This window comes from Magnolia sinica, chromosome 4 (assembly GCF_029962835.1).
Source record: "Magnolia sinica isolate HGM2019 chromosome 4, MsV1, whole genome shotgun sequence".
Classification (NCBI taxonomy): domain Eukaryota; kingdom Viridiplantae; phylum Streptophyta; class Magnoliopsida; order Magnoliales; family Magnoliaceae; genus Magnolia; species Magnolia sinica.
Window position 1 is genome coordinate 10,796,309 of NC_080576.1, and position 18,402 is coordinate 10,814,710.

Sequence of the window (18,402 nt, forward strand, 5' to 3'; positions counted from 1 at the left end):
TTATACGGACCACACAGAAAATAGCAGTGAGGACAATGATTTTCACTGTTAAAAAAAAAATAAAAATGATTCGAATCGTACCCAACCCGATCCGACTTGGTTTCCCTTACCGAGTCGGAGTCCATTCAGGTCAGGCTAATTATGCATCAAATTGGTTCGAGTAAGATGCCCCAGACTCGGTCTCGGATCGGATCGAGTTCGGGTCCACTCATACAGATTTCAGACCGAATCGAGTTGGACCCAATCCAATCTAACTCGGTCCGATGCGGAGCTCTACTCGCAACCCCTCCATGATTTTCTCTCTCCTCTCATTTTCTTCATTACGCAAAGTGTCGCACGATCTCACCCATCCGTTGCAACTATCTATCATGTTGGGACCCACCTTATAAATCCAAATCGTCCATCAAATTCAAAAAATCGAGAAACCCCAATCGTTGAAATCTTATGCCCAGAAACTCCTTGTAAAGCCCACCTGGTGCTCTGGTCTGTATTATCCTTAAAAGCTTATTGAAATCTGATATGCATTAACTAATGGATGGCTTAGATCTTTCTTTCGACCATCATGGTAGACCCCACATAGCATCCAAAAGATCCGAAAACTCTGTGTATAAAGGACCTTCTGCATTCCGCAGCCGAAAACCTTACTTTCCCCAAACCCACCAATTAAATAACTCCAGAACTTCATTCCACTGAATCTCTAAGATTCCTTGCATCAGTTCTCATCTCCCTGAAGAAGCAAAACATTCATAAAAACCACTGAGTGTCAATATGAGATTAGAAGCGACCCTTTCTTCTCCATCAGATTTGTGTTGGCAGCACCACTTAGTGAGGGATCTTGAGTTATTTCACACCTCAAGTGATGTTTCATTTCACCTACAATCACAAATATTAATCTTAAAGTTTCTTAGTAGTCGTGAAAGAGATCCTTGTGATCTCATAAATTCAATCAAGAACATTCAGCGCCTAGGTTAAAAGACCCACGAGCGCAACTCCGTTCTTGCTAGGGGTGCACATCGAATCGGTAGAACTGTGGAATCGGACCGGAACTGACCAAACGGTCCGGTTTGGTCTGGTTCTTGAGTGCACCGGTTCCGATTCCGGTTCCAAAAATTAAAAAACCGTTTAGTTCGGTTCGGTTCCGGTTTGGTGGTATGTAGAACCGAACCGAACCGTGAATCTGAACCGTGGATCCGATTCGTGGAACCGAACTTGGAACCAAACCGTGGAACCAAACCTGGAACCGTGAGTTTACAATATATTTTAGTTGTATATTTGACTCATGATTCATGGTTTACAATGCACCATTTGTTTGTTTTTATAAATGTATTTTTTCACACCATATTCAATATCTAAACCATTCATTAAGTGGATCACAACACGAATGGACATGGGCGAAATTATAAAATAGAACATGCAATTGGGCCGGATTATAAAAAGCCTAGAACTGTGGAACCGATCTGGAACTGAACTGGTTTTCACGGTCCGGTTCCGGTTTGGCTCTAAGGTGCTAACTATCCGGTTCGGTTCCAAAAATCCTGGAACAATAAGGAACAGTTTGGTTCCAATTTCACCCCAAAATCGGACCGAACCGAACCGTGTACACCCCTAGTTCCTGCGCATCACCTGTCGGAGCATCTCCTTGTGCAACTACAACTCCACAGAGCAGGAACAAGCCCTTTTAATCTATATAAATGAGTGAGAGAGAGAGAGAGAAGACACTTTGCATCCAACTGATATCATCTAGAAAAAAAATAAGAGAGGAGCTCCCATAAACCACATTGTGTCGCCGACTCATCGCACTATCTAGCCACTACCTCTAAATTAACTCTATCTACGAACCAGGTAACTACCCAAACCTCTTACAATCACGAATGCATGTTCTAGACAAAGTCAGTGGTTATGAAAATATCTCTCTTACTTAAATAGATTCCTTTTATGAACATTATTGAGTGTGTGTTCTAACCCACTGAGTCAATTATATTCTCTAATTCTTACTAATACCGGATAATCTCAATTTACACCGCTAAATCCTCTGCATCGTTAAGGATAATAATTTTTTTTTTTAATATTCAAACACTAACGTAATTCATTAACTTCGTCCTTAGCATCACTGATGTAACTCATTCAGTTGACTCACCGAGTAATGATGTTGTTTTGTTGTATTTTGGGGTTCACAAGACAAAAATCCTAGTTTATGATAGGTGTGACCAATTTATATAATTGTATATAGAGATCTCCACTGTTCGCTTAAAAACCCTACCGAATCGCCTCATGTTGAACCGAGTTAAACTGTGTGCAACTTAAATCAGAAATGAATTGCCTTTATGTATTCCAACAATAGATAAGACTTTCATCAAATCTTTTATACGACATCAGGTAGGTGATATTCCGAGTTAAAAACCCTACGGTTACAATATAACCTTACATTAACATGTGGATTTACACATTGTCTTAGTGTATTATTGTGTATAATAAATTCCTTTAATTGTATTTATATGTTGTAAATCAAAATTTTTTTAACTTTTACATGTGTAGATTGAATTTAATTCATTATAATCACATGTTGTGGCCTTAATTTATCATTATTGTTATGTGTTATAGATTGAAATTATTTCATTATTATTACATTTTGTAAATTGAATTTATTTGTTTACTGTTACATATTGGAGAATAAAATTATTTGATGATTATTGTGTATTTAAGTTATGGGTGTTATACCTAAAAGGGATCATTACATTATTTTTTTATGGGTGCTCTGCTCAGGGTAACTCCCAAAAGGATCAGCACAGTATGGGTGCTCTACCCAGGGTTATTCCCGAAAGGATCAGCATGGGTGCTCTGTCATATGTGATTCCCTAAAAGATATACACACGCAGGTGCTCTGCCTTAAGTATTTACCCTAAAAGTTTATTCACCGTTGCTCTATCGAGTATCATTCCCTAAAAGGATTAACATTGGTTATCTGCAGGGGTGTACATCGAGTCAAACCGAGTCAAGCTGGCCTCAGCTCGACTCGGCTCGAACATTGGCTGACCTCAGCTCGAACTCGACTCAGCTCGGTCCTTGAGCCTGATTGGCCAGCTTGGCTCGGTTTAGTCAGCAGTTCTGGTCAAGTTCGAGACAAGATCGAGCCGAGTTCACCATTGAGGCATTCCACAAACACTTGAACTACAACTTCAAAATCCCACTATTTATCAAACCTCCCACTAAAATTACTACTTTGTCAAACCCAGGTAAAAGAAGAAGACAGAGAAGAGGAATCCAAATGCATTGAGTTTTTTTTTATATAGAGAGAAACCGCTTTCCTTCTTCTCTCAGATCTGCTTCCGCCATATTCCTGCTCCAGATCTGGTGATTTTCAACCATGGGTCTTGAGATTTCACTTCTCATGACGTTGAGTCATTTTATCAAACAGATGGTGAGCAACATCAATGGCAAAGTAACCAAGTCACCGAACTGGTTTGATCCGAGTTCGATTCGAGCTGGATTTGAGCGGGATTCGATTCGAGTCGAGTCGAGCTAGGGCCTGATCGAACTCGGCTCAAACTCATTTTCGAGCTCCAAAAATCAGCTCGACTCGGCTCAAACTCAGCTTTGAACTGAGTCGAATCAAGCTTTTTCAAGTCGAGTCGAGTGAGTTAACTGAGCTAGCTCGGTTCGTGTACACCCCAAGTTATCTGTCGAAGGTCATTCTCTAAAAGGATCAACACTGATGCTCCAACGAAGGTCATTCCTCAAAAGGATCAATACACACGGGTATTCTGTCTTGGATTAAACAAAAAAGGATCATAGATGATTCTCTTATCATATTTTGTTATCATGAATACCAAACCATTACTATTGTCATGTAAAATATCAATTCGATACATGCGATTGATCATATTTATTTTATTGAGTTATATTGATGCTATCGTAGAATTTTTAATTTTGGGGATGATGTAACCCTATGAGCCATTGCGCTCACACTCTCTTAAGTAGTTTTACAGGTGCATGATTTAAGTATGAAGAGTTAGTTGGACAACATTGAAGATCTATATTTTGTTAATAGTTAGACTTTCGGTGTATTTTATTTGTTATGTAAAGACTTGATGATGATTTAATGAAACATTTATTAATGAATATGATATTATTTATTTTTTGTTGGATCTGATTGCCTTAGAAAAATATGAAAATGATGTGGGTTGAGATATATTTTGTTTAAATTTAACTTACAGCCCTAAAAATTCGGATTCACGTCTGGCAAGCTCAGGTAACAAATTTTGGGGCGTGATAATTAGGTTGTCATCATTATTCATTTTCAACTAGCAGTGCAAAAAAAGTAACATTTCTTAGCACACCTGATGGGACCAAAAACTACTTAGTTGTCATCAATATTCATTTTGTATCAGCCGTGCTGAAAAACAATACATTTCTTGGCACACCAGGTGGGACCTTATATTACTTGGTTGCCATAAATATATACTGCATCGGTTGTTTTACAATTTTTGGTAGCGCCAACACATTTTTTGACACGCCCGATGAGAAACTGAAAAACTAATTGGTCGCCATTAATATACGCTGTGCACCGGCCATGTAACAATTTTGGATAGCGCCAACATGTTTCTTGGCATGTCCGATGGGACCCTAAACTACTTGGTTGCCATAAATATACACCGTGCACCGGTCGTGCAACAAATTTGACTAGCACCAGCATATTTCTTGGCATGCCCAGTGAGATCCTAAACTACTTAGTTGCCATAAATATACACTGTGCACCAGCAATGTAACAATTTTAGTTAACGCTAACACATTTCTTGGCATTCCCGGTGGGATACTAAAAAACTACTTGGCTGTCAGAAATATTCATTGAAACACCGGCTGTATAATAATTTTAGCTACCAATAATATATCTCTTATCATGCCCCGTGGGACTCTTTCTTTAATTTAGTTATCGGTGCGACATTACTAATCGATTAATCAGAGATATGAAAAGAAGAAGCAATCGAATTGCTGGGGCTGAACGCTCGACACCGACCGCACCACCTCTGACTGATCATGTGTCGGTTCAAGTGACCCACAAATCATTAAATCCAAACACTAGTCTGACACTCAATCTCGTCAACCAAGAAGAGACATTGACCTCTTAGATAATTTTTTTTGAAGAAATAATGGTCAAACTTTGGGATGTGCAACTGAGTATTTGACATGTTCGGGATATATGGGAGGACCCATTGAGGGTTGATACACATCCAGGCCGAGCAATTTTGTATCTATACTGAGAATGTTAACAGATGGATGGCTAACCAAACCAAAGCCATGCATCAATTGATGGTCATCGTTACTGAAAGAGTACCGACAACGACGTAATATAATGTCGAAGAAAGTTCTGTCGGTAACATGGTTCTACCACCATCAATACCTCCCCTATAGCGGAACACACCTCCCATTGGATTGTAGGATGTGCGGAATGCCCCAACACCCACCGAGTTCAGACGACCAGAGTGAGAGGTCAAAATTTTAATCTTTGAATAAGGAAACTAGGATATACCCGAGGGGTAACCCTTTCTTAGAAAATCACTGCATCATTAAAGACAAAACCAAGTATGCTATAAAACCATCTCCAACAACTAAATCATGACCAAATTATTCAAATGGTCTAGGAAGTAGTAGGCCAAGTTTTCTGTCATATTATCACCTTAGTCAACCATAAGCCTTATTCGGAATGGATTGACCAACCGTATCTATTGTCACGACCAATTTTACAATTTTTTAATTAGGATGGCCGAGTTCGACCAGGTCGATCGAATTTTTTGTTTCTCGATTAAGATGTCCAAATTTGACTAAAACAACGAAATTTGTCATTTTTCGATCATGATGGTTGAGTTTGACCAAGACAGCCAAATCTGTCATTTTCTTAATCATGATGGTCGAATTCGACTAGGACAGACAAATTTGTTGTTTCTTGACCAAGGTAGTCAAGTTGGACCAAGATGACCGAATTTACCATTTTTCAATCATGATGACTGAAACCAACCAAAATGATCGAATTTACCGTTTTTCAACCAAGATTGCCTAAAATCGGCCAAAATGACCGAATTTATTACTTTTCAACCAAGACTGTCAAATTCAACCAAGAAGGCTGAATTTATTATTTTTCGACCAAGATGGTCGAGTTCGCCCAAGTCGATTGACTTTGATGTTTTTCCAATCAAGATGGTCGAAATTAGTGTTTTTACACAGCTGAACAATCACATTTATTACGTCAAATAACGAATTAACATCATATTCACCTTTTACAAAAGATGAAATGATGTGGGAGGCAATATTGTACATTATTTCTAATTGTTCTTGATAAACTCAAATAGAAAGGATACGTGTTATGATAGGAGAAAGATAGAGAATGCTAAAGATCTTCAAGAATGTTTGCAGTGTTTTTTACAGAATCACAACTGACAAGATATTAAGTAGTTGAAAAGAATTTAAAAGCAAACCAAGCGGCAGAAAGTAATCTAGGAAGTCGATCGAGCAACCGAGTGAAATGTAGTTGAGCCGGTAAAGAAGCCTAAAGCGATTACTAGAACGTGTGACAAGTTTAGAAAGAAGTTTCTAGAAGGCCACGTAATAATGAAATAAAAACAGTTACAGTAACCATTGAAACGTGGGAAATATCTAGATGATCAACTTAAGATTATAAATAATAAGAAAATTCAGTAAGAAAAATCGTCTTATACCAGACCATACCAAACCAAATCTATCTTTCAATTATCAATCATTAACATTCCTTGGTATAATCATTATTTTTATCAATCATTTATATGCCCTAATGTAATCTTTACCCTTATATATCATTTACATTCCTTAGTATAATTCGTAACAGTAATCAAATAGTTGTTAATACTATTTATAATTCAAGTATAAGATTATATATGGGATTTAATTCAAAAATCAAGCAAATTTCTCTATTTAGACAAACATTCTACGTATAACCGTAAAAATATTTTCCTTCTTGTTGGGTTTGTATCGAAGAGAAAAAATCATATAGTATGGAAGATAATGATATGACTTTTGGAAGATGAATCCCACTTTCTAATTATCTCCTACCATATTCAACGACCTAGCCAAGGTGTTCGACTAGGCAGCTCGTTAAACTTAAGTCGTAAAAGGCATATCTCCCCGGACATATGTGCCTCTCTTGAGATCGCAGCACATTTAATCCCTGCAGTAATTACGTGACTACTGAGATCGAAATATCAGCAATAATTATATTTCACTTGTACCGTTTGTATGTGTTCAAGACCCTGAGTATCAAAGTCTTGAACGCATACAAATAAACTGCATGCATTGAAACCCGCCACCATAAAGCCATAACCTTGACATTTGGATGAAGAAAAGATCTCTTTCCTACGTGTAAGGCACGTATTCTTTGCCACGTGCAATGCACGAGAGAGATGGAGTTGGATGGAGAAAGAGGAAGTTCTCGACACCTAATCGGACATGGTTTGGGTGGATCCTAACGGTGGGGCCCACTGTGATGTATGTTCCTTACATCCACACCGTCCATCCATTTTTGAAAGCAGATTTCAGGGCATTATCCCAAAAATTAAATCTTAGATGAACCATAACAGTAGTGATTGAATCCCCACCGTTAAAACTTCATAGGAGTTACAGGAATGTTTATTTTACATCCAATCTGTTGATCAGGTCATAAAGACCTGAATGAAAAGATCAAACAAATATCAACTTGATCAAAAGCTTATGTGGCTTACGAGAAGTTTCTAATTGTCAATTACCATTGTTTCTTGTATTATGGCCAGCCTTAGATTTGGATCTGGTTCAATTTTGAAATCATGCTCTAAAATGAGTTTTCAAAATGGATGGACAGAGTAGATATAAGACACATACATCACAGTGGGCCCCACGGTCAGGGATCCCACCCACCTCGGTGGATCCGGGAATCCACCAAAGCCGCGCTGCCTTTTTTGGAAAGTTTTACCTATAATGTTAGTTCTACACAATTTAAGAAATGGTGGTGACCATTCAGCGATCAAGGTGGCATGGTTGTACAACAATCCAGACCGTCTAAATCACTAGCCCAGCTGTGGTTGCAGTGCAACCGAAAAGAATACACTGAGAAAATAATATTAATCATCCGAATTTAGACAACTCAACATTTACCTACAATCATCCATTTGATTATTATTAATTGGATGGCTAGGACTACGGATTTGCTTGATAAATGCGTTTTAGAAATATTCTCCATCCACGGTAGGACCACAATTTGGATGGTCTGGACAGCTACACATCAGTGCCACATCTTTCTAGATACAGCCATTGTTTATAAAATCGTTCGATACAACTGGGTTTCGTCCGAGTCGTATTGGCTTTCCCTCGACAAGGAAATAAGTGGCACCCAAACCGAAGCGGAGTGGAAATCGATGGAAATGTACTGAGCCAGAGCGAGTCATGCTAGGCTTCCTTGTTTTGGTCTCCAAGTAGAGTTGGAGTCCGGAAAAGCTTGGGGAAGCAAGGGGCACGAGTATAAGATCAAAATTCCTGGGTGATCCCCAGGTGCCATGTATAAAACCATGTGGACACAACTGCTAGGTTGGTTTTGCTTGTTTGAGATAATTTTATATAGTAAAATGATTTTGATAGGTGGTCCAACTCACGATTAAGGGTCGGTTTGGGCGGTGGGATTAGAAGGGATTAGGTGGGATGGGATTCATCTGGTCCTGTGCCAATTCCACTCTATGTTTGGGAAGAATAGAAAAGCTTGGAATTACATTAAATAGAATTGCATTGGGTCTTGTGCCAATTTCAGTCAATATTAGCAAGTTATTGTAGGTCTCACCATGATGTGTGTGCTATATCCACACCGTCCACTTATTTATCGAGATTATTTTAGAGCATGAGCCAAAAAATTAGTTAAATCTAATGCTTAAGTGGACCCCACCATAGAAAGCAATGAGGATTGAATACTTACCGTTGAAAGCTTCTTTGGGGCCACATAAGTTTTGGATCTACCTCATTTTTAGGCCCATGCCATAAAATGAGGTTACAAAACAAACGAATGGTTTAGATATAACACGTGTGTTATTCTCAATATTTTCAAATGATGGTGGGTATATTCATTCAATGTACCATGGTGTTATCAACAAAGCAGGGCATTAATCTTATCCCATGGCAACAGGGGACAATCCCTGCCATGGGTAATAATTATATTTTTTGAATCCCATCCGACCTAATCCCTTCTAATTATGGTTTTTGTAACCTCAATTTATGGCATAGGCCTAAAAATGAGGTAGATCCAAACTTATGTGGCTCCAAAGAAGTTTTCAACAGTAAATGTTCAATTCTCGTTGCTTTCTATAGTGGGGTCCACTTGAGCTTTAAATTTACCTGATTTTTTGGCCCATGCTCTAAAATAATCTTGAAAAATGGGTGGACGGTATGGATATGGCCCACACATCATAGTGGGACCTACACAACTTGCTAACATTGAATGAAATTGGCACGGAACCCAATGCAATTCCATCTAATCTAATTTCGATCTTTTCTCTTTTTTGGGTCCTTACTCTTACCTGGGTGGTAGACTCCCAGGAGTTTCAACACTGGGTCAAGTGTTCGCGTACCCACCAGTGGTGAAATCCCACGGCGTGCATGGGTGGGGTGTGTGTGCGTGTGTAAAAAAATAAATTTATAAAAAAAATATTCCAATCTTTTCCATTCTTCCCAAACATGGAGTTGAATTGGCACGGGACCAAATGAATCCTATCCCACCTAATCCCTTCTAATCCCACTGCCCAAACACGCCCTAAGGGCCCGTTTGGCAGCCTGGTGGATTTAAAAGGATTGAATGGTATTATGGTGGATGGCATGGATTTCAAGGTAATGATGGTGTTCTCAGTGAATTTCTTAAGATCCATGGGATTGCTATATCGAGTCTGTTTGGCACGCCCGGCCAATCCCGGAATTAAACCTTTCCATCCCTTCCAATCCCTCGAACCAAACATGTCCCAAGCAAATTTGAACGGATTAAGGTGGATTAGATGGGATTTAAAGGTAATGATGGTGTTGTCAGTGGATTGTCTTAAGATCCATGGGATTGCTACATCCAAGATCAGATCACCCGGTCTTTTGGCACGCCCGGCCAATATCAAGATTTAACTTTCAATCCCTTCCAATACCATTCAATCCCTTCCAATCCACCGAGCCAAACGGCCGTAAATGTTTTGTTTTTCTAGGACATCATGTCTACATGTGGGAATTGCGCAAAAAGCATCTCATATGTCAGGTGTATACCATTTCAGCCCGTACCTTGTTTCGATCGTGTGAAGCAAGTGTACGTTAATTTCACACGTGGAGCAAGTGTATTTGCAACTACTCAGGCACATTCTCAGAAGGGTATAGCATAAATGGGGCCCATTCCATTGCCTATTGGAATCACTGTTGCATATATGGCATTTAGAATCTAATAGAACTGTTCATTTAATAAGTTAGGTGGTGAATGGGCCACAAAATCACTTTGTTTGGAGCCCCAATCTACAAAAATCAGTTTATTTGTAGGACCTTTGTAGTACGAACAATATAGGCTGTCCATTTCCTTAGGCATTGATTGGATTGCTAGGATCATCCAACTTAAATGATTTTTTTAGGAGGAATGGTCAGACGCACGTGATGAATAATGGTTTAAGATCAATGACTGGACTGTTTTAATATAATCAACTTGGACCATTCATTTTTCTAATTGTTGGTAATTAAGTAGATTTGGATTATCCGGTTGAAAAGATTTTTTAAACATATATTAGGATGGAAGTCTTGTAGCATGATCTATATGAATCATCCATTTCCATGGGGACTGAATAGATAATTACAATCATCTAACATCAGTGAATTTTGTGAAAGTAGCCACTAATCAAAGGTATGACTCACATAATGGATGGTCTAGATGAATAATTAAACCATTTGTAATAGGCTGTCTATTTCTTAACAATTAAATGGCCTGTAATGTGTTTTATGCGAAGATGGTCAGTCTAATAGAGCAAGATAATGAATAGACTAGACAGATCACTGATCTGGTTGTTAGTAACATGATCAATGTGAACTATCCATTTCCCGATCCATTGAATATACAGTTATGATTAGATTAGTACGCCTACAAAATATATTTTTATAATTAAGGGCAATAAGATGAGATTGACATGATGGATGTCCAACATCAACGACTGGATCATCCGTAGCATGATCAACATAGGCCGGGCTAGCTACTTCTCTAACTGTTGACTAGACATTTAAAATCATCCAACAAAAGAGATTTTTTTAAGTGAGTGATCAAGGGTGGGACTCATTTGATGAATGGTTTATATCAATGATCAAGCTATTTGTCATGTTATCGATATAAATCATCCATTCATCAGTTAACAATAATCACATGTACAAGCTATTTGGCCCATGGAATTGAATGGTATTGAATTGTATTAGATGGGATTAATAACATTATTGTCCAATAATTACATGTCTGGAAATACGATGGGTAATGTAGCCATCCAATCCTATGTTTGGGATAAAATATTTGCCGGATTAAGCAAAATCATGTTTGATAGACCATGAAATTTTAACCAATGGACCAAATTCATAATAAATGTCATTCACTTATACACATATATATGATCAAAATGTCATCTGTAAACCGTGTATATAGATGGATGGCATGGATAAACGCATGCATCAATGTGGGGCCCACATGTGTTGTTGATTTTGAAATCCACCGAAATTCTGGATGGCACAAATGCAATTCCACGAGACTAAATGCAATTCCCTCCTACCTAATCTCAGCCTATTCCATCATCTCCAAATGCTGTATGAAATTACAAAGATCAAATACAATTCTATCCTACCTAATCCCTTGCGCCAAACGCCCCATTAAAAGCGTGAAGCAAGCAAAAGTAGGACCCATGTGGTACATGGTCTTAGTTAGTGATGGGACCTTTTTTCTTACATGGCCAATTCGGCATGTAAATCCAATCTGGAACCAAACAAGGCCATTACATGCTTCAGGAATCACGATTAGGTACCATGCAAAGATGTCCAAACATAGGAATTACACGTCCCCGACATTTGCAATACTCGGTTATTGGAAAATCCACATGATCTACCGCTCTCAGCCCAAACAACACCTGTAGAAGTGATAAAAGGTTAACTTCTTAGATGGCTAGAGGAAATATCGAAGCAAATTTGGCTAAATGGCCAATTGCACTGCGGGGCGAATTAGGGTAGTTGGTGAGGGGAGCGGAGTAGGTGTTGCCCGGGTAATACCTCAGTTGGTGTTAACCGTACTGTGGGGCCCACCTTCATAATGTATTGTATATCCACGCCGTTCATATGTTTTTAAAGCCCAGTTTAGACATGGTCCCAAAATTTTAAGCAGACCCAAATTTCAGGTGGATCACATCACAGGAAACAATGTTGATTGAACACTTCACCATTAAAAACTTCCTAGGGCCTATTGTAAGGTTTTTGTAATGTCTATTTTCCATCCAACCTGTTGATAAGGTCAATCAGACCTAGATGAAGGGAAAATACAAAGATCAGCTTGATCCAGAACTTTTGTGAGGCATAAAAAGTTTTTAATGGTCATTGACCACTTTTTCCAGTGATGTGGTCTACCTGAGATTTGGATCTTCTTAAGGTTTTGTATCAAGTCCTAAAATGAGATGGGAAAAAAGATGCACGCGTTGATATACAACAAATTCATCAAGGTGGGCCCCACACAGTAAAGGTGGGAGTTTCCTCGGACAAGATCCAAAGTTAGCTTTGCACTGCAGTAAATGGTGGTGACTCTTGAAACGTGCAAAGGAGCTGCGCGTGCTACAGTAATTTGAAGCTACACATGCATGGCCGCAGTGAAATCCAGACCTTCCAAGTATCCGACACGGCTATGAAGTGATCATAACCGAAAGTTTCAATTGCATTGGAACAGCATTTTGGAGGCAACGTCCACCCGATTTTTCCATTCAATTTGGACGGCTCATTGTTTGACTTTTAAAAAATCATTTAGTAGCCATAAATGGATGGTTAGGATTAATTGACCGGTGTCATGCTCCATCCATGATGGGAACCCATTATTTGGATTGGGGGAATATCTATACGTCGGTGCCACGTTGAGGGAACGAGTCACCACCAGTCTTTTTCCCTCAAAACCAAAGCAGAGTATTAGTCCTCCACGTGGTGCTCTGTTAGCTGAAATTTGGACGCCAGGACCACCGTGATGTTTGTGAGAATCTACCTGTCCATACGTTTTTCAGGTTATTCTAATGATATCAAGACAAAAATGAAGCTATGCCGGAGGGAAAAATGGGAAAAGAAATGTCCACCATCCAAACTTTTTGGGTCCACTTAATGTTTAGGTGCTATTAAATCGGACGTGGTATTAGCTATTGACAAGTTGAGTAGCGAGACTTGCTACCGAAGTATGTCACCACGTTCTGTGGACCTCATCATGATGTATTTTTCAAATTGACCTCCTTTATTCATTTCGAGAGATAAGTTTAGGGCCGGTTTGGCCAGGCAATTTAAGAAAGATTAGGAGGGATGGGATGGTAAAATCCTGGGACATGTCAAATGAACCAAATAAACTCGATGAACTTGTCTCGAGATATAGCAAACCTATGGTTCTTAAACCAATCCACTAGCATCACCATCATCACCTTAAAATTGATCCCATCTTTCCTGATCCCGTTTAATCGTGCCTGGGGCGTGTTTGGTTGGACGGATGAAAATGGATTAGAAGGTAAAATCCTGAGATATGGCGGGCGTGCCAAACAGACTCGGTGAACTTGTCCGGGATATAGCAATCACATGGATCTTAAACCAACCCACCACACCACATCATTACCTTAAAATCCATCCCATCCCTCTTAATCCCTTGGGATTTGTCTAGCCAAATAGGCCCTTAGGGCATGAGACAAATAATGAGTTAAAATCCAAAGCTTGAGTTGACCCCACTATAGAAAATAATGGGGAGAGCGACACCCACCATTAAAAACTTCTAAGGGTCACAAAAGTTTTCAATCAAGCTGATATCTGTGTTTTCCTTCATTTCATGTTTGTGTTAACTTATGATCGGGTTGGATTTCAAATAAACATCACGGTGGACCTTAGGAAGGTTTCAATGGTATGCTTTACTCTCCTCACTGTTTTCTGTGGTAGGGCCTACTCTAGCTTTGGATTTACCTCATTCTTCTACTCATGCACTAAAATGATCTCTCCAAATAGATGTACGGTGTGGATACAACACCGACATTATGGTGGGCCCACGTAACTTGGTGACGTCACTTCATAGTGAATCTCACCACTCTAACTTGTTAGTAGCTAGTCCTCGTTCTATTAAATCTGTTTATAACGTCATTTCCACCAATTTAAAAATATTCAAGAATTAGCTTGACACAGCTTTTATGGCCATATAAATGTTTCAATGATGGTCAGTGGTCATTCAATTCTCATGGTTTCATTCAATATGGCCTCCTCAAGTTGTCGATCTACTTGTGATTTTTGGTTTCATATCTTATAATGTTACAGTAAAATGGTTGAACCAGATAAATTTTCTACTAACATTACAGTGGCTCCCACCTACCTTCACAAAGAAACTTAGGAAATCCACGTTGGTGTTATCCGCGATAGTGGATTGAGTGAGACCCTGGCCTCATGCAAGATGGTGTGGCACTTATCACGAGGCCTACCTTGATGTACATAATATCTTTCCATACCGTTCATCCATTTTTCCGGGCCATCTTAGAGGTGTACCTTAATACTCTCATAATGTTTATTTACCATCTAATTAAAGGAAAATACAAATATCAGCTTGATCCAAAACTCTAGTAGTGGCCTGTTAGTAGTCAATCATTATTGTTTCTCATGGTATGGTTAACCCAATTATCAGATCTACTTCATTTTTTAAAGAATGCCTTAAAATAATAGGAAAAAACAAATTGATGATGTTGATGCATAATACATATGCGGGAGTAAGCGACAATGAAGCGAATGAGACCTATCGGAAAGACTGTGGGGCGGTGGAAAATGGGCGCGGCTCCGGTAGATCCCGACTTCGCTGAGGTGGGTGACCCTGACCTTGGGGTTCACGGTGATGTGCGTGCCTTAAATCCATACTGTCCAACCATTTTGAAAGCTTATTTTAGTGTAACGTTCAAAAAATGAAGTATGTCCAAGTCTTACTTTGATCACACCGCATAAACAGTCATGATTGAATATCTACCATTAAAAACTTCACACTGTCTACGGGAATATTCACAAAACCAATACGAGCAGACCACGTAAATATCATTTTGATCCAAAGCTTTTGTGGCCCGAAGGAAGTTCTGAATGGTATGTTACTATTATTTCCTGTACTAAGGCCCATCTTAGATTTGAATCTGCTTCATTTTCCCCATCCTGTCCTAAAATGGGTTTTCAATACAGATGAATGGCGTGGATGTAGTGAAATATATATATCAAGGTGGGATTCACAGTCAGGGTCCCATCCACTTATGTGGCTCCGGTGATCGACCGAGGCCGCGTCCGTCCACAACGAATTGAGTGATATCGACCGGGCAAGGCTGCTTGTTTGAAAAGGTGGGTAGCCCTCGTATTTCTGGCAAAATCACGGCCAACCCATTTGGGGCGCCAGGTGGGTGGATCCCTGACTTGGGGCCCGCCTTGATATACATGACTTGCAACCATGCCATACATCCATTTTGATAGCTCATTTTAGATAATGATCTAAAAAATGAAATAAATCCAAATCTAAGGTGGATCACACTATGGAAATAGTGGTGATTGAAAAACCACCATTAAAAACTTATTGGGGCTACCGGAATGTTTATTTTCCATCCAACCTGTTGATAAGGTCACATAGATCTAGATTAAGGGACCAAGCAAATACCAGCCTGATCCAAAACTTTTATGCTTCACAAGAAGTTTTTAATGGTCAATCTCCACTATTTCCTTTGATGTGGTAAACTCATGATTTGGATCTTCTTCATTTTTGGTATCATCCACAAAAATGAGCGGCCAAAACGGATGGACGGAGAGGATGTAAGGAGCATACATCAAGTTTGACCCCACAGTCAGGGACTCAGATGCAATGAAGCCGCTTCTCCAAGTTGGTGCGTTACAGTTGGGTCCTTCCTCTTCTGCCATTCAAATGATTATGACCATTAAGATGCTGACTTCAATGTAAACCATTTCAATTTTACTGATTAAATCGTTATTTTTTAGGAATACTTACTTCTATCCCGGGTTCCACATTCTCAACGGTTCTGATCACCATGCACATGGCCCAGCACCAGACCAGGACTTTGCTTTGGCAGACCTCGGACTACCATATCAGACCTTCAACCAATTTAACTGAGATAATACGTTACAGCTCTAATAGACCCAGCTCTGTGGAGCCCACCATGTCGTATGTGTAAGATCCTCTCCGCCCATCATGTTTTTTACTTGATCCATGGACCACAAAACAGAGAACAATGGGGATGGCATGCCAAGCATAGGTTCTTGTGGGGCCACTGTGGTGGCCATCTTTAATCTAACCCGTTAATCAGATGTAACTCACTAGGATAAATAAAAGAAATAAAAATCAGCCTGAATAAAAACTCTAGCAAGTCACACTAAGAGAACTTAGAGATTTTAGGTGCAATTTAACATTGTTGTCACTGATGTAGCCCACCTAAATATTCCATAGGGATGATATTTTATATGTACGGTTAATATAATTATTGTCATTTTATTATACGGAGTAGATTTTACATATACTACATGATGGCTCCACAGAGCTTGTGTGTCTTACATGTTCCGTGATACTGGTATTGGAGGATATTCCGGTCCGAAGGCACCTACCTCCCGTTGGTGGAAAACGAGGCAACTAAGCCGTCGTTATATGATCCCTGAGTCCTGACCGGCCTCATGTGGTGCCGTTCCCAAGAATCTGTTGAAAGCCGTGAAGGGGATTAGCGCATTCCACACATGCCGAGGTGCCACGTACACGAGATCTGAGCCATTCATCAGAAGGACCCGAGGTATACGGGACATGGCCCAAAGAAAAGGTCGCAAATCGTTTGGTGGTGACACGTGGATGTCGATGTGGACCATTAACCAACTTTTACCCATATGTCATGCAGTGACTACTGCGAGACAACCTGATTCTTTTGGACCTGGCCATGTACACGTCTGACGCGTCCAGTGAACGGTTCGGATTGAGGACACGTATGCCACGTGGGCACGTATCGTTCAGCTCTGCTTCGCGCGTCCAAGGCTCCAAATGGACGCTCGGTTCACATTTCTCTATTCGGTTGGCTAGTAGAATTCACGCATCTCGAAGTCTCAAATTCCTTTCTTCCCACCGTCATTTTATACGGTAATAACGCATGTTCTACCGAACAAAACCCCTTTCGTGTCATGTTCGGGCAGGAACAATGTCAGAGGGTCCAAATTTATCTGATCGAAGCCGTTAAATTCGTCTGATGGATCCTAAATCAATGATTATCTAGTATTTTAACTCATAGAAAGAGCCTTCCCATCTCAGCCATAGACCTTTTCTTTTTAAACGTCGTTAACTACTAAATCAACCATTCATTAGTAGAGTTAGCATTCGATGGAAAGAGGATTCAGTAAATATGCATCTATTGCACACCCCACTAGATGAACGGTCTGGATCACCGGAATGCCGCCTCCCACTTATGCATTTCAAGGGCCGAACCAGATTCGCCCGTCTCATTCCGTCTTTGCATCCGACACTTCTTGCGTTTTTCTCACATGTAATTATCACGTTCCAAAACAAAACGGTGGTAGTCCGCCGGCTACCGAGTAAAGCATTCGACGCAGACCGAGCCGAGAGCAGCTTAGGTGAGACCCCGGCCTCGTCCAAGACGGTGCAACGCTTACAGTGGGGTTACCGTGGGGCCTACCCTGATGTATGTATTATGTATCCACGCCATCCATCCGTTTTTCCATGTCATTTTAGGGCATTATCCACAACATAGAGCAGATTCAATTATCAGGTGTACCATACCATTAAAAACAGTGGTGATTGACTGTCCTACCATTAAAAACTTCTTAGGGCTTATCCAATCTCTTTGTAAGGTCACCTAAGCCTAGATGCAGGAAAAACAAATATCAGCTTGATCCAAAACTTTTGTGGTCCATTAATAGTCATTCTGTTTCTTATGATATGGTCCACTTGATAATTAGATCTATTTCATTTTTTGGATATTGTCGTAAAAGGATATGGAAAAACAGATGAACGGCGTGGATATATAATACGTGCATCAAGGTGGGCCCATGGTAACCCCAAGGTAAGGGCCGCACCGTATTGGGTGAGGCGGCGTCTCACTTAATCCACTCTCGACAAACACCGTCGGACTGACTCCC